Source organism: Jaculus jaculus, chromosome 1 (assembly GCF_020740685.1).
Source record: "Jaculus jaculus isolate mJacJac1 chromosome 1, mJacJac1.mat.Y.cur, whole genome shotgun sequence".
Lineage (NCBI taxonomy): Eukaryota > Metazoa > Chordata > Mammalia > Rodentia > Dipodidae > Jaculus > Jaculus jaculus.
The window spans coordinates 181,571,654-181,593,279 of NC_059102.1; the positions used below are offsets into that span (position 1 = coordinate 181,571,654).

A 21,626-nucleotide genomic window follows, 5' to 3' on the forward strand; every position below is an offset into this window, starting at 1 on the left:
GGAGCCTGGCGCACTAATACAATATTTGTCCTGGAAAACATCAAAACACCGAGCCACGCCATTTAGCCAGGGCAGTTCCTCCTGGGCCCGATGCTTTCTAGGGCTGGCCATCTCTTCTCACCAAAAAGCCACTTGCCCAGACCAGCCTGGTCTTAGTGAAGAGCTGAGCCTCCCTCCTAGCCTCTTCCAGTCCCTGTGCCCTGCCCACTTCTGGGTACTGCCCTCTCCCAGACCACTTCTAAATGTTTGTTGGCCCCACCTCTGAGGTCACTATTGGTTTGTTGGGGGCTGGTCTTTGATCCCAGCAGGAGGGACCATAAGCTTCTTCCACAGGTTTCCCAGGCTGGAAACCAGGAAGTGTTTCTGCCTGGGGATTAGCGTTTGTGGTGAGGCTGGGGTCCTTCACCAACCTTCAGTAGATAGAAAGAACAGCCGGCAGGGAGAGCAGAGAGAGGCCTATGTGGCCTATGAGATCCAGCCACATCCCAGCCCTTCCCACTCATTGGTTGTTCAGTCCTGGAGTTGACCTGGCTTAGGAGCTCTCATTTCCCTTTTTCCCCACAAGCGGAATAAAGAAATAAGTAAATAAATAAATGGAACAATGACGCTGCTTTCCATCCTCCGTCATCTAACACGCACTTTTAGCGGTCCATGCACCAGCCATCAGTCACGTCTTTCACACAGCAGATTATGTCCTGGTTACCAGGCTGTACCACAGGCAAAGAAGTGGCATGGCATGAATTTTCACCAGTGAGATGTCAGGGGACCTGTGAGGGGCAGCCAAGGTTATTCAAAGGGTATGCACGAGAGGCCGGGTCTGCGAGGTGATTCCACACCCAATCCCATGCTCCACTGTCTTAGTCAGTTGTGTGGGATCTTTTTCTCACTAAAGAGCAAAAGGTGGTTCATTGTCCCCAAATATCTGTTTTCTCCTATTTGCATAGCAAAAGCGTGTTTAGGCCAAGACTGAACCTCCAGCATTCCTTGCAGCTAGGTTTGGTCACGTAGCGGGGTTCTAGCACATGATTCAGCAGCTGAACTCACAAAACAAGGTGCCTTCTCACTCCTTTTGATGACCGGAGTACTTATACCATGGTAGCCGTCTCCTTCCTTGCAGGTAAGGACAACGAGATGCCCAGTCCTAACACTCCTAGATCCCATGTTAACACCGCACTGGCCTTGGACTCTAAAGGGAGAGAAAAATAAATGCTCTCTTGTTCAACCCCACTGCTGTCCTGACACTCCTGTTGGTTGCCATATTAAGGCCTAATACAGGGGCTTCTGCCTCCAGTTGGAGCCACGGCAGTTATCACAAGGTGGAAGCCGGGAGAGTAGCTGGAAAGCCAGCTCACTGTCCCTCCTCTGCTGGGCTTCTGAGCTGGCCACCTCTGGACAGGCTAGTACATTGCTCATGAGCCAAGGTCTTTTATTTGCCATTTTGATCACGTGCAGACAAAAATGTCCTGATAGAGGGGTACAGTCAGGTCTCTGAAATAGCCTAAGGTCACACTCTGAGCAGGGACAGTGGAAGGTTATAGCTCCAGTGTAGAGCCTTGTGACCAGAGTCTACTTTCCACCCACGAGGTTCTGCCCCTTCCCTAGGAGGTTTAAATCCAACCTGAGGTCTTCCTACACGAAGGGAGGCTGATAAATCAGGCTATCTATCCCTACTTATCAGACAGAGGGGTGGAGAGAGGAGAGAAAGAGAGAAGGAGGGAAGGGTTATTTCAGGAATGAAGCGGAGGGAGCACAACTTGTACACTCTAGCCGAGGTCAGTGGGTCTCCCTGGTCTCCTGCCACCTTGACTGGGAGCTTTTATTCCTGCGCATTCAGGTCACAGAGCCCCAGGTTCCTGTGGTCACTCAGGATCTGGAAAGAATGAAACAGGTTTGATCAACTCAGATCTTTCTGTTTTGTTTTGCATCGGAGCCTCATTCTAGCCCAGACTGGCCTTGAACTCACAGAGACCATCCTACCTCAGCTTCCCATGTGCTGAGACTATAGGTGTGAGCCACTATGCCTCAGCCCTTGAGCAGGTTCAATGAAAAGGCTTAGCAGAGGCACAGATGGGGAAAGAAAATACAAAGGATGCTGAGGCAAGCTCCTAGGACCATGGGCACCCAGAAGGGTCAATGGTAGTAGAACCTGTAAAGCCTGACACATTTTCCTCCCTCCCTCTTTGGGGTCCTGCTGTCATCTCTCACAAGCTAAGCTCAGCTCGTCAAGAGAATAAGTGATGGAAAGGTGCAGTCCTTAGAGTCTGACTTCTTGGGTCAGGAAGTACAGAATGAGGTACAAAGGGAGGCAGAGGAGAAAGGGGGTGATGCAGGAGAGGAAGGCACAGGCTTCTCTGGTTACAGAGGAGCAGTGTGGAGCTCACGGAGGCAGCTGGTGCACCGCTGCCTTCCGAGAAAGGGAGGCTGCCATGCGGAGGAGGGAGACGGGAGCTGCTCCCTGCCAGGCGGGCACCAGAGGGGCTCGCAGGAAGAGCCCATGTGAATCAATGGCAAAGGATGAAAAACGCAGACAGATAAATAACTTAAAAGAGCAGGCTTGCTGGGAATGGCTTCTGATCTCAGCTCCTCTGCTGGGCAGCCGGGTGCACAGACTCTATTTTTAATCAGGGCCAGTTGCATCAGGACAACTGGGTTCCTCAGTCACTTTGAAAGGAGGCTCTGCTTCTTGCTCCCTTGCTGAGCTGTTTTGCCCTGTCCCAGGAACCTCCTCTTCTAAGCCCCAGCATGAGAAAGGTCACCATAAGGCCCTGCTAGAAGGCAGGGGGTGGCGAGATTGAGTTCAGACCTCAGAAAGAAGATTTGAGACTTAGGTCCCTTAGACATTTGCGGGGGGCGGGGGGCGGGAAGCAGTCACAGAAACTTGCCAAACCTCAGTCACTTCACCTGAGAAGTGGGGTGAGCAAGGGAAGTTCCCTCCCTGCAGAGAGGAAGTCCCCAAGAAGCCCCGTAAAAGTCAAGTAGAAATTCAGGGCAGGAGGCCTGGGCTCAGATGCCCTCTCTAAAAGATGGTTTCCTTGTGGGCAAATGTATCAAGAACATTCAGCACTAGCTTGTGACTAGGCATCAGTCTGCACACTATGGCAGCACCAGGCAGGAGCTGTGTGGTTACTGTTTGTGGTAGTTTGGTTCAGGTGCCCCCAGTTGGTGGCAGTTTGGGAATTGGAGTGTCCTGGAGGCAGTGTATTGATGGGGGTGGGATTATGGGTGTTAGAGCCAGCGTCCCCTTGCTAGTGTTTGGCACACTCTCCTGTAGCTGCTGTCTACCTGATGCTGGCCAGGAGGTGATGTCCATCTTCTGCTCATGCCCTGTCTCCCCCTGCCATCATGGAGCTTCCCCTCAAGCCTGCAAGCCAAAATAAACCAATTCCTCCCATATACTGCTTTTAGTCTGGTATTTTCCACCAGAAATACAAAGCTGACTGCAACACTGTTGTCAATACTTCCGGAGAAAACTGAGAGGAAAGAGCCAATGGCCCAAAGTCCCCACTCCACTGTGGCTCTGAGCTGGACCCCTACCATCCGGATCTTTCATCTTTCATAGAGTAAAAAACTGCATAGGAAGATGCTCCTCAGGTCACAGACTTCGTCCCAGCCTGGAGCAAGACACTGGTCAGTGGATGCCACCCACCTTGGACTGTGGAGTGGGCCGGTTATTCTGCCTCTCTGAACCTCCTTGTCTTTATCTGCAAGGTTCTCCTTGCTGTGACAAGGATGTGAAGCACTTTGCTTCTATTTCGTGTGTTTGTGTGAGTGTGTGTGTGTGTGTGTGTGTGTGTGTGTGTGTGAACAAGCCTTTAGAACTACTATCCCAGCCCATACTTTAGGGCCCAACATATCCTAGCTCCGAAGCTGGATTCAGGGATGACACAACACAGCTTCCTAAAACATATCCACATTACTTGTCCCTATGGTCTCCTTCAACCCCTTCTTTCATCCCCAGGACAAGATAAGGCAGATGGGATAGGAAAGGGTGGCTAACATGGACAGCTGCTGTTAAGAACCTCAAGAGTAGAAATGGGGTCTGTGGAATTCTAGACCTGTGTTTCTAACCACACACTTATGGCTGCTGGCTGGATGTAATATATAGAATCGTATCTGACAATGGAGTGGTCATTGTTTATTAACTTCTCCATTCATAGCTCTCACACATTACATTATAGCCCAGGGATCAGCCATTATATTTAAGGATCCAATTGGATGACATATGGCCAGGGAATAACGCACAAGTTCCTGCCCAATAGAGGTCAGCTGGAATTAGAGCCACGAATGAGATTAATGAATGGAAGAGTTGAGAGTCCATCCACATTTACTGACTTCCCTCATATATTCAGGTGTTCTCCCCTACATCACCTACAGAAGGACTAAGGGAAAGGAGTTGCCAGCTGGAACACGGATGGGCGGAGTGCAGCTCAGGAGAGGTGGGAGGTGCCAACCGGTAAACCGCTGGCTCTGGACCCATCTTGCCTGGGTTCACATTCCGACTCTTCCATCGATTGGCAATGGGACCTCCCATCCAGTTCCAAGCCTCTGTCATCAGTACGAAGGGGACCTACAGTCAGGGAACAGGAGGGGTCCCTGCACCCTGACAGAGACTTCTCCATCTGGAACTCCACGGATGGGTAAGATGACAGGGCATTTGCAGCCAGCCCCTTAATGCCTCTCTTCCCCCAGACTCTCCTTGCGGCCAGCTTTGTACTCCAGCCTGGCCAAACGCATAAAGCCTTGTTAATAATGAATTGGCCCCTGTCTGCCTTTCTTAACACTGAAGCTCCAAGCAGATGAGCAGTCTTTTATAAACGATCCAGTCCAGCTGATGAGGCCCCGCGGGACGCGTTCCTGCAGCCAGCCTCTCTTTGGCTGTAATGGAATCATAACGTTAATGTGATTTCAATTAGGGCTACATTACAGGACACAGGTGCGGGCGAGAGCCCGAGGCAGGGAGACTTCTTGGGGGACTCATTTACCTGGGAAAGAGTCCCCTCCAACGCCAGAAAAGAGTCAGCGCTCCTCCTCCCAAGGGAAGCTGTGAGACAGCCCAGAGGCACCCTAACCACACTCAGCTGTGGACCTGTTTGCAAGCGAACCTGGGCAGCAGGACAGCCCCCTCCCCCTCACAGGGACTAGTGTATCTTGGAGACCCTGGAGATCCACAGGCCTCGGCTTCAGAAACATTAGCAAGAGAACTGAAAATTTAAAAAAAAAAAAATCTTACTCCAGTGCTGCGGGTTGAATGTAACAGCACAGGTTCGTGTGTTTGCACACTTAATCTCCAGCTGGTGGCGCTGTTCCCGGAAGGTTGTGGAACCTTTAAGAGGTGGAGCCTTGCCCGAGGAAGGGTGTCACTGGGGGCGGGCCTTGCCGTGTTAAAGCCAGGCTACAAGTCTAGTTTAAACTCTGCGTGATGCGCTGTGATGCAAAGTGGGCTTTTGGCTCTGGAAGACCCACCATTGCCTTCGAGTGGAAACTCTAAGCTGAATTAAACCCCTTTCCTGCCATAAACTGCTATTGGGCAGGTATTTTGTCCCAGCAACAAGATAGTAACTGATACACTTACTCTTTGCATTGTGAATGGTTACTGCAAAGGAAGCCATTGTCTTGATAAATGGCCACAACTTTTTTTTTTATTTTATGTTTTTAGTTTTTGTTCATTCTTTATTTATTTGAGAGACACAGACAGAGCAAGAAAGGCAGGTAGAAAGAGAGAGAGAGAATGGGCACGCCAAGGCTTCCAGCCACTGCAAAGGAACTCCACACGTGTGCGCCCCCTTGTGCATTTGGCTAAGGTGGGTCCTGGGGAATCGAGCCTCCAACCGTGGTCCTTAGTCTTCACAGGCAGTGCTTAACCACTAAGCCATCTCTCCAGCCCTGGCCACAACTTTGTTTTTCTTTCTGTTCATAAAGAGCTCGCACATCCGCATGTATGGGGAGACAACCGTACCAGACAATTCTGAGTGAAGCCAGCCTGCAAACATTTTGGGCCAATATTTGTAGAATACAAAGGTCCTTGAGAACTTATTTGCAGACCCCAATAAAAGAAAAAGCCCAGCCTGGGGCAGCTGGCTTGGCTGGGAAAGCTCTGGCCAATTGGTTGTTAGGCAGCAGGAAAAGCAAAAAGCAGAGAGGGAAAGGGCTGGTCACAGTGTTACAGCATGTCCAGGACCCAGAGGGGTCAGAACCCCGTTCCTGCCTCCTGGTTTTTCTTCCTTCCACTGTGGCCACTGTAGAGCAAGCATCAAGACAATCCCACTAACCCCGCCCCCCCCACCTCCATTGCTAACATCTCAGAATATTCTCCCACTCTCTTATCCAAAAACACATATAACAGCTCAAAGCTCAGTAACTTAGTATAACACGCTGGATCCACATATGTATGTATATATGCACACATGTATACAGGTATGTGTGACCTGTGGTTGCTCCAGTAATCCCACGGGCTCAAGGTGGCCTTCCTTGAAAGCCACCTCACCCAGTGTGGTGGTCTGATTCAGGTGTCCCCCATAAACTTAGGTGTTCTGAATGCTAGGTCCCCAGCTGATGGATATTTGGGAATTAACACCCCCTGGAGGCAGTGCATTGTTGGGGCAAGGCTTATCGGTGTTATAGCCAGTGTTCCCAAGCCAGTGTTTGGCACACTCTCCTGTTACTGTTGTCCACTGGGTGTTGGACAGGAGGTGATGCCCACCCTCTGCTCATGCCATCGTTCCCCCCTGCCATCGTGGAGCTTCCCTCAAGTCTGTAAGCCAAAATGAACACCTTTCCCACACGCTGCTCTTGGTCAGGTGGTTTCTGCCAGCAATGCGAACCTATCTGTGACACCCAGACACTCTCATGATGCTTCTGTCCTAAGCACTAGAAAGGATAGCTTCCATGCGCTGTCTTTGTTGCGACTCCCCCTCTCAAGCCCTTCTTTGCCTGGCATCTAAACCCTCAATACCAACATCGCCTTTGCACCTTTGAAACCTCCCCTCATCCGGCCCCAGCATCATGATCCTCTCCCCTCAGCCTCTCCCCGTGCAAGGCTTCTGAGGGACTTTACACATTTGTGCTCCTGGGAAAGCTTCTGTAACTTTGCACTTCTGTTGTTCAGAGAGCCAATGAAAAATGTCCAGACGTCCAGGCAAATGCATGTACTGTTGTCAAGGATACACTCAGTATCCTATATATGTTTATCACTGTCATGCTACTTTCTATGCATTTTCACAGATCAGTCTCCTTCACTGCATGGTGTGTGATTCAAACCACCACCTTGTGTTTCTTCTTATAAGGACATCTGTCCTATTGATTAAGGCCCATCCTGATCCACTACGACCTCATCTGTTTGTTTGAGACAAGGTTTCAACTTGTAGTCCAGACTGGCCTTGAACTTAGGATCCTCTTTCCTTAGCCTGTCTCATGATGTGATTACAAGCATGCACCCATATGCTCTTATCTTTTTTTTAAAAAAAAAATTATTTCTTAGTTATTTGAGAGAGAGAAAGAGAGAACGGGCAGACCAGGGGCTCCAGCCACTGCAAGTGAACTCCAGACACATGCGCCCCCTGTGCATCTGGCTTATGTGGGTCCTGGGGAATTGAACTGGGGTCCTTAGGCTTTACAGGCAAACGCCTTAACCTCTAAGCCATTTCCCCAGCCTGCCATGTGCTCTTATCTTAATGACATCTGCAATGATTCTGTGTTGCAACAAGTTCACATTCTGCAGGGTCAGAGATCAGGTACTGGGGAATTGAACCTGGGTCCTTGGGCTTTACAGGCAAACACCTTAACCACTAAGCCATTTCTCCATCCCTCAACATATATTTTTTAGGGAATAGTGACTTAGTCTATAGGAAAAACAAATGTACATGGAAGACAACAGTTTCTACCATTAGTTCCTTAAAGATCAGTGTGAGGATGTGAGGGTGACTGGTTGTAGCATCTGTCACCCCATTGATTGCCAGGATTGATTAGGCTGATCTAGCTGGCTAGGCTCATGTCCCCTTCCTTCTTCAGCACCCCATGTGTGTCCCTCCTGAAGCTGTGTGCTCAGTCAAAGAGGATGACCATCCCTGAATTGAGGAGGATTGGGTTTTGGTCAAGGGTATGCAAGTATCTGCACTCCCCTGCTAGAACCTGCAAACAAGCTCTCAAGAATGAGTGTGAGAGCCAGGTGTGATGGAGCATGCCTTTAATCCCAGCACTTGGGAGGCAGAGGGAGGAGAGTCACTGTGAATTCAGGTGAGCCTGGGACTACAGACTGAGTTCCAGGTAGGCCTGAGCTAGAGTGAGACTGTACTTCAAAAAACAAAACAAAAAAATAAAATAAAAAAGAAAAGAAAGAAAATAAAAAGAATCAGTTCAACCAAGCTGAAAACTCAAATCACAGGACTGACAGAATATTTTCTCTAGAAATTTGGCATTAGGGACATTGGGGCAACACTTACAAGGTCCCCGGAGATGAAAAATGTGACCCAAGAAATTGATCCCTGGATGAGTTTTGTTCAAAAGCAATGTCCATGGGCAGACATTGCCAACCATTAGAACTTAGGGAGCAAGTGCTACTTTGTTCTTCTGAAAACAACTCTCAGGCACTGAAATCTAGTTAATAGAACCATTTGTCAAAGCAAAGCATAGTGGAGAATGAAGAAGCCAATGTAGATGCTCCCTCCGTAAGCTCTGAAGCTATTCAAACACAAAAGTGAGGGACACAGTACAAACACCATGAACACCAACTGTAAGAGTTCTGTGAATGAGTCGACCGAAAGCTGGGGGATGGAGGAGAGGAGACCAAAGATCTTGTAAATGTCCTAATTTCTTCATTTTTCACAGTAAGCGTTAACCAGAGTAGAACAAAGTTGGAGAAATGTCATGTTAAAAATAATACATAATTATTATGATTTCATAATGCCTATTTGAAATATCATGCTTCTTAACTTCAAAGGGTATGTTAGAAACTCACATTGCTTGCAATAAATGTATTTTTAAGTTATTTATATAAAATTTTAATTTATTCATTTCTTAAGCTTTTATATTTCAAAATAACTTTGATTTGTTGAAAATGTACTTTTCACCCAGTTTCCTTGACCACCATTTATCCAAAATGAGATAATGACATTATGATACTGTTGACTAAATCACTGTATTTTCTTGGATTTTTAGCAGCTTTCCACTGACCTATTCTGTATGAAGTCCAGTCCAGGATGCTACAACTCCTGGGTCCCTTTCACTTTAAGACAAGTCCTTGGACTTTCCTTGTCTGTCATGACCTTGACTCTGGAGGAGGTGTTCTATAGACTGTCCTTGGGTTTGGGCTTGTCTGGTATTGTCTAATTGGGTAGATTGACAGGGAGAAGACCACAGACACAGAAGGGCCTTCTTGTATCATATCTGGGGATTATAGGAGGAAGGGATTTATTCCAAGGTTACAGATCTGGGGGAAGTTCAGTTGATGGTGGAAGAAGCTGGCTCCCATTCATAAATACAAGCAGAGAGAGAAACCACCAGCAGCCAACAAAACCAAAAGCTATAGCAAGCATGGACCCTGCTAGAGCTCAGACTGCTCTTACACCTTCGTGCTAGATTCCAGGATCCGTCCCAGTGACATCTCCTCCAGTCAGGTGGCTGGAGACCCAAGTTACAAGCTTTAATAAAAACACTTGAGTCTATGGGGGACATGCATTCAAACTACCACATTCCATCCCTGGCCCCCAATAGACTCACAACCATTTCACAGTACAAATTGTATTCAGTCTAACTCCAGTGGTCCCCCCATAGTCTTCACCAACTTTCAGATAGTTCCAAAGTCCCAAGTCTCATCTGGGATTCAAGACTGTCTCTTACATGTGAGTCCGGTAACATCAAAACAAGTTACATATTTAAAACATATAATGGCACAGAGTAAACATTTCCATTGCTATAAGGCATAACAAGGAGAGACTGGACCAGTGCAAAATCAATAATCATCAGGTAAACCCCAGTTGCAGTTTAAGTCCAGCATCCATAACCAATGATGACAGTTTCTGGGTTTCCAATTTCTATCCCTTCAGCTGGGCTGAGAACCCAGTGAAAACTTCCATCCTGAGCCAACAGTGCTGCATGGTAGCTTTTGCATTATCCTGGTGGTTACAACCAGAATGTTGCCATTTTTGAGCTCATACTGCTCTCTTACACCTTTGGACTATTCTCTGGGTTCTTCCCCCAGTAACACTGCCTCCAGCCAGGTGGCTGGAGTCCAAGTTACAAGCTTTAATAAAACACCTGAGTCTATTGGTAACATATATATCAGTAGCTACTATAATTACTACCATGTATTTTTGTGTGTATGTATGTGTTTATGGGCATATGTGGAGGTCAGAAGACAACCTCAAGGTGTTGTTTCTCTCCTTACATCTTGTTGTTTGCTTCTAGGAACACTAGACTAGCTGGCCCATGAGCTATGGAATTCTCCTGACTCTGCCTCCCATTAGTAAAGGTGCATTGGGATTATAGACACGTGTACCATTTTTCTGGGTTCATGTGGATGCTGTCAATTGCACTCTGGTTGGAAGGCTTGCAGAGCAAGCACTTAAAAAATTTTTTTTGTTTATTTATTTGAGAGCAACACACAGAGAGAGAAAGAAGCAGAGAGAGAGAGAGAGAGAGAGAGAGAGAGAGAATGGGCACTCCAGGGCTTCCAGCTACTGCAAACGAACTCCAGACGCATGCACCCCATTGTGCATGTGGCTAACATGTGTCCTGGGGAATCAAGCCTCAAACCAGGGTCCTTAGGCTTCACAAGCAAGCGCTTCAGCGCTAAGCCATCTCTCCAGCCCCAGAGCAAGCACTGTTGGCCACTGTGACATTTTCCCAGCCCTATTAGCTAGTTTGCTGTTCAATTTTTTCCAGATTTGGCTGTTGGGAGATTTTGATTTTCAGCTGGGCACCTGTATCTTTTGTTGTTATATAACAGTCTCCATTTTATTTTGGTGCTGAGGACTGAATCCAGGTTCTTGTACATGTTAAGCACATGTTGTACCCATGAACTACAACCCTCAGCCCCAGAGCTCTTATATTAGAGATAAATTAAGTACATAGTACAGAACATTCCTATATACTCCCTCACACCCTCACTATGGTCTCAAACAAAACTCCTGCCTTAGACTTCAGAGTATGGGATTATAAATGTGTGTCCCTACACCCCAATACACTTAAGTTTTGATCCCATTTGGGTAATTTCCAAGGAGAAAAGTTCTTGTATTGCATAATGAGTGGGGTTTTAGTTCTATAGGACACTGCCAAACTGCCTGCAGGTGTATCTAGGCATGGTGATGCACACCTCCAATCCCATCTGTTGCGAGGCTAAGTCAGGGGCCAGTCTGGACTACATAGTAGGACCCTGCCTTTAAAAAGGAAAGTCTGGCAGCCTCCCCACCCCTCCCACAACGCTCAACCCCGGAGATTTCCTCCTGGCATGCCTGAAGCCATGGCAGACAAGGAAGCAGCGTTTGACAACATGGTAGAAGAACTCATGATCAACAAGGAGTACCAAATATAGAAAAAGAACACCCCATTTCTTTATGACTTGGTGATGACCCATGCCTTGGAATGGCCCAGTTTAACTGCACAGTGGCTTCCAGATGTAACCAGACCAGAAGGGAAAGATTTCAGCATTCATCGGCTTGTGCTGGGGACACACAGGTCGGATGAACAAAACCACCTTGTGATAGCCAGTGACCAGCTCCCCAACGATGATGCTCAGTTTGATGCATCCCACTACGACAGTGAGAAAGGAGAATTTGGAGGTTTTGGCTCTGTCAGTGGGAAAATTGAAATAGAAATCAAGATCAACTGTGAAGGAGAAGTAAACAGGGCCCATTACATGGCCCAGAACACTTGCATCATTGCAACAAAGACTCCACCCAGCGATGTTCTTGTTTTTCACTATACAAAGCATCCTTCCAATCCAGACCCTTCTGGAGAATGCAACCCAGACTTGCGTCTCCATGGACATCAGAAGGAAGGCTATGGGCTTTCTTGGAATCCAAATCTCAGTGGACACTTACTTAGTGCTTCAGATGACCATACCATCTGCCTGTGGGACATCAGTGCCATTCCAAAGGAAGGAAAAGTTGTGGATGCAAAGACCATCTTTACAGGGCACACAGCAGTAGTAGAAGAAGTTTCCTGGCATCTTCTCCATGAGTCTCTGGGTCTGTTGCTGATGATCAGAAACTTATGATTTGGGATACTCGTTCAAACAATACTTCCAAACCAAGCCACTCAGTTGACGCTCATACTTCTGAAGTGAACTGCCTTCTTTTAATCCATACAGTGAGTTTATTCTCGCTACAGGATCAGCTGACAAGACGATTGCCTTAAGGGATCTGAGAAATCTGAAACTGAAGTTTCATTCCTTTGAATCACATAAGGATAAAATATTCCAGATTCAGTGGTCACCTCACAATGAGACTATTTTGGCTTCCAGTGGTACTGATTGGAGGTTGAATGTCTGGGATTTAAGTAAAATTGGAGAAGAACAATCCCCAGAAGACGTAGAAGATGGCCCACCAGAGTTGTTGTTTATTCATGGTGGTCACACTGCCAAGATATCTGATTTCTCCTGGAATCCCAATGAACCTGGGGTGATTTGTTCTATATCAGAAGACAGTATCATGCAAGTCTGACAGATGGCAGAAAACATTTACAATGATGAAGACCCTGAAGGAAGTGTGGATCCAGAAGGACAAGGATCCTAGATGTGTCTGCACTTGTGATTTTAGACTCCCCTTTTTTTCCTCTGAACCCTGAGATTGATTGAACACTGGTTTTGAGACACAGACTTTGTTTAGCTATCCCTCTATAATAGGTGCCACCAACAATGCTCTTAGCCCAGTGGGTGTTTTCTAAACCTTAACTGGGGGATTTAATTCAACAAAGCCACAGACTTATATTTAAATTTTCTAGTAACAAATCCAGGTCTAAAGATGCTACAGAAAGGCGTATATTATGTGTGATTATTTTTCTTCTTAAGCTATATTCCCCAAGTTTTTCAGACTCTTTAAGTAAAGGCTAGAGTGAGTTAAGGAATAGAGCCAAGTGAGGTAGGTGTCTGAGCCATGAAGTTATAACTATTTCAAGATGTCATTTTTATTCAGGAATTAGGGGAGACTCAAGTCATAGATTTCCTACTCTAAATTCTTCACGTCTGCCTTTCCAGGATGCACATTTTTTTCTATATAGACCATTGTCTTCTTGGTTTCTTCTGTTAAGTCAAGACTACATGTTCCTGATATAATTTTGCTCATTAGTGTATTTCTTGAGCTGTTTTCATATTATTCCTTTCCTTTCTGTGAAATGGTTTTTGTTTTGTTATTTTAACTTGGGGCCACCAAGTTGTAAAGATGTATGTTTTGACCTGAGTGTTAATGCTGCAGGTGAACTGTCAAGTTGAGAAAGTGAATTGATAGTTTGTATTTGTTTTTAAAATTAAATTAATCCTTTGTATGAGTTGGTTTTTCTTAGGGGTTAGTCCTTGACCACCACTAGTTTGACACCATCTCCATTTTGGGTGACCTGTTTAACCTTCAGGCCTGTGACTCTCCATAACTAACTGTGTAAGTGCTTATAATGGAATAAATTGCTTTTCTACATAAAAAAATGAAAAGGAAAGTCTGGGGCTGGAGAGATGGCTTAGTGGTTAAGGCGCTTGCCTGCAAAGCCAAAGGACCCATGTTAGCCTGATGCACAAGGTGGTGCATGTATCTGGAGATCATTTGCAGTGGCTGGAATACCTGGAGTTCCCATTCTCTCTCTCTCTCTGCCCGCCCTCTTTCCCTCTCTCAAATAAATAAATCAATAAAATATTTAAAAAATAAATAAAAAGGAAAGTTTGTGTCCCTTTTGGAGGGGGTAGAGTTAGGGTGACTGGCCCCTGAAGGTGAAAAGCACAGGAAACTTTGCACCTGGTAGAAATCAAAGATGATCTGACTTCTTATCTCTTGTCTAGTTCCCTAGAGACCTGTTTTTCCACAAACAAGGACCTCTCCTGGGAGGGAGGTCTTTCATATGATGTAAACATTGTAGTTGGTCAAGTTCAGCTCCTGGAACTTGGTGCCAAGACTAACCTCTTTCTGAGACAGCCCCTAACTCTAACCAACCAACTGACCCACTGGTTCGCCTGAGCCAGAAGACAGCCCACCCCTATAAGGCCATAAATACCTTTGCAAGGGGAGGACAGGCTCTCTGACCACTTGAGAACTTCCAGCTGTGGGTGAGTTTTCCCCTCAGCTGGATCTAGGCTGACTTGGCCCAGACCCAGTCCCAGCCAGGAGGGATCCTAGTCCTGTCCTTCTCTACATGGGCTCCTTTATCCCCTCCAGCTCCCCACGTGGCAGGAGCTCCTTGAACTTTCTTTTCTCTTTTCTCTTTCCACAGTTTTTCCCAGGTCCTCACGTGGGATCTCTAGCCATGTGGGTGCCTTTCCTTGGCTCTGTACTTCCATCAAGAATGATAATAACTTAATAATTATCCTTCTCAGTCTTCTTTTTTATTCTTTTTTTTTTTTTTTACTAAAATTGGAAACGAACCTAGGGCTTGGGGTGTAAGGACTTTCCTGGACCCTCAGCACCCTGTTACAATTTCTACTAGCATTGGATATTGTCAGCATTTTCAAGTTCCATGCCTCTGTTAGGTCTGTACTGGTGCCTCACTTTCGCTTGCAATTCTCCCCCCACCTCCTCCCTGCCTCTATGCATCCTAAGCCTCCAGCCTGTGTTCTGTGTGCTTCTTTCCTTTTTACAATTTCAAGATGGTCCAGGCTCTTTTTATTTATTTATTTTTATTGCAGCTAGAACTAATCATTTCTCCAGTAGCTCAGACTCCTTAACCAGAGAGTGTTGTTTAGAAGTCATGATCTGGAAGCTAGCTGTGATTGCTGCTATTGTACAGCAGTGCTTTTAGGTAAAGGACAGAGCTTGGGCACTTATGTACACACACAAACTACCTTTACTTTACTGCTCCATATAAATGGCCAGCCCTGTGCGTGCCATTTCCATTCCACGTCCATGGATTTTAACCAACCTGGCATCAAGTATTCAGAAAGAAAGAAATTTGTCTGCATAAACTTTTTTCATTGTTATGATTTCTTAGGCCAAATAGTTTAACAATGATTTACATAGCACTGACATTTCATTAGGCATTATAAGTAGCTTAGGGATGGTCTAAAGTGTGTGGGAGAGTTACATGTAAATACTGTGCCATTTTATATAAGGAACCTGAGTACCTAATTTTAGAATCTGAGGATTTGGGTATCTATGGCAGGTCCTTGAACCATCTCCCAAGAGACAAATGCACATAAAAACAAACAGGATTTCATATTGTATTCACCCAGCATTCTAGCGTGCAGTGCAGCTCCTCGCTTCCTCATTGGTAACTTCTTGTTGTGAGAGTGAGAAACCTGGCTCTAGTTACCCACCATATGTGGCCCTGTTTGTCCCACTTAGCATACAAACAAGCCTTTTTAGGATTGCTAGCCTGGGTGCACTAGAAACAAGTGAACTAGACATGGGATGAGATGAAATGACATGCAGCAGGGCTTGTATGTGTCTATGCATGTGTGTGCACATGCATGCATGTATGAATATGTGTGTGTGTGTCTTTTCTTCTTTGACCTTACAGTATCCAGGCAACTTGGTTGGCTGATTTCAGAGTTATTTAGTTCAGCTACTTTTCCTTTAATGAACTTATTTTTCAGGTGGTTAATGCAGGGCTGAAGAGATGGCTTAGTGGTTAAGGCACTTGTCTGCAAAGCCAAAGGACCCAGGTTCCACATAAAGCCAGATGCACAATGTGGCGCATGCATCTGGAGTTCATTTGCAGAGGCTAGATGCTCTGGTGGGCCCATTTTCTCTTTGTGCCTCTTCCTCTTTCAAATAAATAAATAAAAATATTTTTTAAAAAGTCAATACAATTCCATGCGATGATTTTACTCCAGGACATTCATTTATCAGCCCTCAGTATTGTGATGCAATTCTGTTTTCCTGTTATCTCTCTGTCCACACTTCTATTTGTGTGCATGTAAAAAGAGATATTTGGGGGAAGGAATTAACATGGGATTTTTTTTTTTATAATCATGGAAAATGCTAATAAAAATTTAAAAAAATAAAAATAAAAAAAGAGATATTTGGAATTATATTCATCAGTTCCTAATAATAGTTGCTTTTAGATGGTATGCTTGTATGATTTCTCTTACATTCTTCAGGTCCATATTCTGTTATTAATTTTTATAACAAATGTATCTTATTTTGTAGACAACAATACAGGAAATGTTCTCTACAGAAAGGAAGAAAATGGTCAGCAAGTGGAAGACTGTTGAGAGTGGGAATACCCATTGGACTTACTGGCATGGAAGTCAATTTTTTTTTTTTTTTTTTTTTTAGGTTTTCCAAGGTAGGGTTTCACTCAAGTTCAGGCTGACCTGGAATTTACTATGTAATCTCAGGGTGGTCTCAAACTCACTGTGATCCTCCTACCTCTGCCTTCCAAGTGCTGGGATTAAAGGTGTGTGCCACCACACCTGGCTTGGAGGTCAATTTTGAGATTAATGACAGCCAGTACTTCAGGAAGTGTGATGGGCCAATGGGACAGGAGCCAGACTCGACAGGATGAGGAACAAACGGAAGGTGAGTAGAAGACTATGTTCTAAGGTGAGCATTTCCTAGTGGATCATAACATTGTGTGTGCGTTACTGGGGATTGAATTTAGGGCCTTCTGTGGCCACTACTGAGCTAAATATCTAGCCCTGTTTTTAATTTTAGTGAGAGCGTAGAGTCTCACTAAGTTGCCCAGTCTGGCCTTAAACTCACCTTTTAGCCCAAATGTTTTTTTTTTTTTTTGTTCATTTTATTTATTTATTTGAGAGTGACAGACACAGGGAGAAAGACAGATAGAGGGAGAGAGAGAGAATGGGCGCGCCAGGGCTTCCAGCCACTGCAAACGAACTCCAGACGCGTGCGCCCCCTTGTACATCTGGCTAACGTGGGACCTGGGGAACTGAGCCTCGAACCGGGGTCCTTAGGCTTCACAGGCAAGTGCTTAACTGCTAAGCCATCTCTCCAGCCCACAAATGTTTTTATTTTATTTATTTATTTGCAAGGAGAGGGAGAGAGAGAGAGAGGTTGGGAGAGAATGGGCATGTGGGCATGCCAGGGCCTCTAGCCACTGCTGTTCATCTGGCTTGTGTGGATACTGGGGAATTGAACCTGGGTCCTTTGGCTTTGCAGGCAAGCACCTTAACCTCTAAGTCATCTCTCCAATCCCCCCCCCCCCAATTGCCTTTAAATTCATGATCCTCCTCCCTCAGTCCCCTAACTCGCTGGGATTACAGAGCTGTGTAGTTGTCAGGCTCAGCTGCATCTCCTTTCTGCTCAGCTCATGTGCAGGAATCACAAGGGGCTGTTGAGCAGGTTAGGTTCAGGAAGAGAGGGATGGCTCAGTTGGGAAAGTGCTTGCTACACAAGCACGAAGACTTGCGTATGGATCGCCACCGCCTGTGTAAAAATGTCAGGTTCATAGTCACAGAGCTAGGGAGGTGGAGCTAGGAGGACCCCTGGGGTTCACTGACTAGCTTGTCCAGTCTAATCAGGGAGCTTGGAGTTCCGTGAAAGACCCTATCTCAAAAACTGAAGTGGAGAGCCTTCTCTGACTTCCCAACTCCCCTCAGCCAAGAGTCCCTGTGACAGAATTCTCATTCCAGTTTCTCTGTTTGCCTCCCTGGGAGCTGGCTTTGAGCTTTGGTCATCTCTGTGCCTAGTAGCTGGTGTGGCCTGTCTAGGGGCTAAATGAACGAGGTGTAGATGCTGGGACAGCCGGATGGATGGATCTAACTGCAAAGCAAAGTCCTACATCCTCTCAACCTCATTTCTGCTTCATCTGCCAAAAGGGAGAAAGGAGACCAAAGAGGTTGGGAATTCCTGCCCAGGGTCACACAGCAGAACAACCTGAGGACCGAAGCCGCAGAGAGAAAAGGACAGTGGAGAGGAAGCCCCAGAGTCCATGCTGTGTGACCTGTCAGCATCCTGGCTAGAGAGGGGGCGGGTGTCTCTCCTCTTCTCATACTCTCTCCCCTCCACCCGCTGCAGGGAGCTAGCTGAGCCCAGGGATCCCGGGATGCCCCAGAACATTTGGCAGCCTGTTAACTTAATCCTCACCCAGCTGGGAAATGCTTGCTATCACCTGGGTTTCCTTCCAAAGCTGCACCAGGCTTCTGGGGAAACAGCTGGCCCTCCTCTCCCCGCCCAATCCCCGCCCCAGCAAGGCAAAGGAGAAGGACAATTAGAAGGAAATGCAGACGCGAGGAGGCAGTTTTACAAGCCAGGCCCGGGGCTGCCCTGGGGGGGCGAGACGCCAGGGAGGAAATCCTGGGAAATGGATGTTGATTTTAATGGGACGTGAAAGAGAGAGGGGTGAGGCCCACCTGGGAGTGGGAAGGAGACTAGAGAGGAGAAGGCGGGCTCAGAGGCTCTGTGAGCTTCCAGGGGCTGCTTAGCCAGTAAGGAAGCAACCAACACAGGGAGACAGAGGGCGCAGGCTCCGTGCTGAAGTGGTCATGCGCAAACGGGGGGCGGGGGGGGGGGATGTCGGGGATTACAAAACTTCACAGGTCAACATCTCTCCTTCACCAGAAAACTAGGGTCATTCCCTCCCCCAACTTAGATGTCACATCTCTCCTACCTGGCCCATGGTTTGTCCACTCATGAATGCATTCATTGATTTCATTCATTTATTCATTCATTTATCCATCCATCCATTCATCCATGCTGCCTCCCTTACTCTCTGCCCATTTAATCCTTTGCTCCTGTAAGCCTATCTGCAGTATCCCCCACCCCTAGGCAGCGCTTGGACAAAGGATGATGGAGCCACCATGACTTCACCTCCCCTCCCCTCCCCAAGGGAGCAATGGGGTCATACAGCTCCTCAGAATCCTGGAGCCCTGCCCCTAGCTGCAGTGCCCCTTCCTGAGTCTGCTTGTGTGAGGTCCTTGTCACATTCGATGGAACTGAGGCTCTTCCTCATGTCCAGCCCTGAAGGACACATTTCAGAAGATCCACCTCGCTTCCCTGCTTGGCTCCCTCCCTCCCTCAGCCCTCGGCCCTTCACAGAGCCCCACAGAGCTCCAAGCTCAAGGCTGGACCACTGCATTTATCCCCTGATCCATTCAGTAAATTCACGCACTTCCTTGGTGCTGCTCCCCACTGGGAACTGCCCCACCAGAGAGTTCTGGAGAGAAACGATGAGGGAAAGCTCAGAGTCCACCCTGATGAGGACTGTGGAAGAGGGAGATGCAGGGAAACCCGGGCCGCAGTGGTAACCGTTGGGGTATTTATCTTTGACCCAAACCTAAGAAGTACGTCAGCACTCAGCATCTTGTGGGACTGGTGTGCAACCTGAGCTGTGAATGACAACGGGGATCAGGGGAACACCCACAGAGGCTGCCATGCTTGCCAGCAGCGGCAAGCCAGTGAGAATGTCTTCGGAAGGAGTCTTCAGAAGGGAGACTGGAGGAAACAGGCTTCCCCAGACAGCCAGAATCTTCCTATCTGGGGCCCTGGCTACAGGTTTCTGCTTTGACTCAAATCCCCAGAGGCCCTCACCCATCACAGGCATGGCTGGCTGTGCCGGCTCCACACTGCTGGCATCCCTGGCCTCCTGCAGGGTGCACAGAAGAGACTCTGGGTCCTGCCCAGCCTAGAGGGACAGGTATGGGTGCCACTGGTCACCTCTCTGCCTTTCATACTCCAGTGGTTTCGACAAGGCCATGTCAGAGGCCTTGGAGGTCGACAGGACAGGTGACCATCTGGACCGGATACCTTAAGGGCAGGATTTGATGGCTCCTGTGAATGCAGGATGCTGAGGGAGAAGGGGCAGAGGAGCCTGAGCTCCTTCGGGTCCCCTTCTGAACTGTTCCTATTGGTTACTTTCCTCATTGCTGTGAACAAACGCTGGAGAGAAGTGGCTGAAGAAAGGAAAGGGTGTATCCAGGCTTCCGTTTTGAGGAGGCCGCCCATTATGGTGAGGAAGGCATGGCAAGCCTGCTCATCACATTGCAGCTGGGAAGCAGAGAGCAAACAGGAATTGGGCTGGACTATCCCTTCCAGTGACCCACTTGTTCCAGCAAAGCTCCACACCCTTCCCAAAGAACACCGTCAGCTACACACCAAGTGTTCAAAACACATGACCCTATAAGGGGCTTTTTACTTCAAAGCATAGCACCGCTGAAACTGCGTGCTGCCAGTTAAAGTTTAATTAAAGGGAAGCTGGGTCGTGGCTCAGTGGTAGAGCATTTGCCTGGCAAGCATGAAAAGCACTGAAAAGAGAGAGAGAAGATAATATACAATAATATTAAATAAAAATAATTTTAAAAATTAAGGAAAGCCTAAACTTAACCTCCTCTACGTTTCCTCTCCTTCTAGAAAGTTCAAGGATTTTCTTAGGAAGGTTGAGCTTCCTGACTAGTAACAAAGACTCAGGGCCTCAGGGAGACCCCCACCTGCTTCAGCAGACCACCCACAGCCACGAGGCCTGAATTCATCTGGAGAGCTCCCTCCCCACCCACAGGTGTGTATGTGTGTGTGCACATGACACACACACACACACACACACACACACACCTACAAACAGACACAGAGATATGTGTACACACAGAGACGTAGACACAGACCAGAATTCCCAGACACACACACTCCCACTCCATCCTCTGGGGGCACTTTACACATCCCTTAGCCAGTGATTATATCTGCTAAATAATGAATGAACGCCAACTCTCAGATCCAGGAAATCAGAATGCTGGGCCCGGCCCTGCCTGCCTGCAGTGGCCCTGCTGCCCAGGCTGCCTGCAGTCATCTCTGAGGGGAGGCCAGCTCCCAGCCCTGGGGGGGGCAGGGGAGACTGCTGAGGTGGCTGGACTCCCTGGGGCTTGTGGAGAGCTGGTGCTGGAGAGCGGGACTAGGGAGGAGGAGAAAGCAAATGGGGAGCCCGTGGGGTGGGGTGATGCTCTGGTTTGAGAATGGCTCTGCCCCACCTACCCAGTCCTGCAAAGGGCTCCCCACATCCTACCTGCTTGGTCTACAAGGACTCTGGGTCTTGATCAGCCTGTCCACGTGTACACAGATTCAAAAGCCTTTGGTCATGCCTTGTGTGGCCTGACTCACCCAGCCCAGTGTGGCTGAACTTAAACTTGAGTGTCTCCAGGTGCAGAGAAGCTCATAGGGGATCACTGACAGGCCACATTGTGCTATCTGGAGCTGTCCTGGGGTGCCCCTTGAGCCCCTAGGCAAGTAGATCTTGCTGGGGGAACTGAGGAGAGGAGTAGGGTGTAGCATCAAATATAAGACTGTGGCAGCGGCTTGTGGGGCAAGGCTTGCTGCTGCCCCTGAGAGAACGCTGCCTCAAGTACTAGAGGACATTGCTTCCTCCAGGGCACTGAGAGCTCAGGAAGGTGTGGAGAGGGCTGGGGAGAGAGCTTGGTCGGTAATGCTTGTCTTGCAAGCATGAGAGCATGAGTTCCCTCCCCAAAATCCAAGTAAAAGAAGTGCGTTGGTACGTTTTTGTAATGCCAGCACTGGGGAAGGACAGACAAGAGGACCCCTAGAGCTGGC

The 21,626-nt window shown here is 47.5% G+C and overlaps 1 pseudogene; it reads left to right on the forward strand.

Moving 5' to 3' along the window:
• The first annotated feature begins 11,455 nt into the window (after positions 1–11,455).
• LOC101617798 lies at positions 11,456–12,859 on the forward strand (annotated as a pseudogene).
• The last annotated feature ends 8,767 nt before the right edge of the window (positions 12,860–21,626 follow it).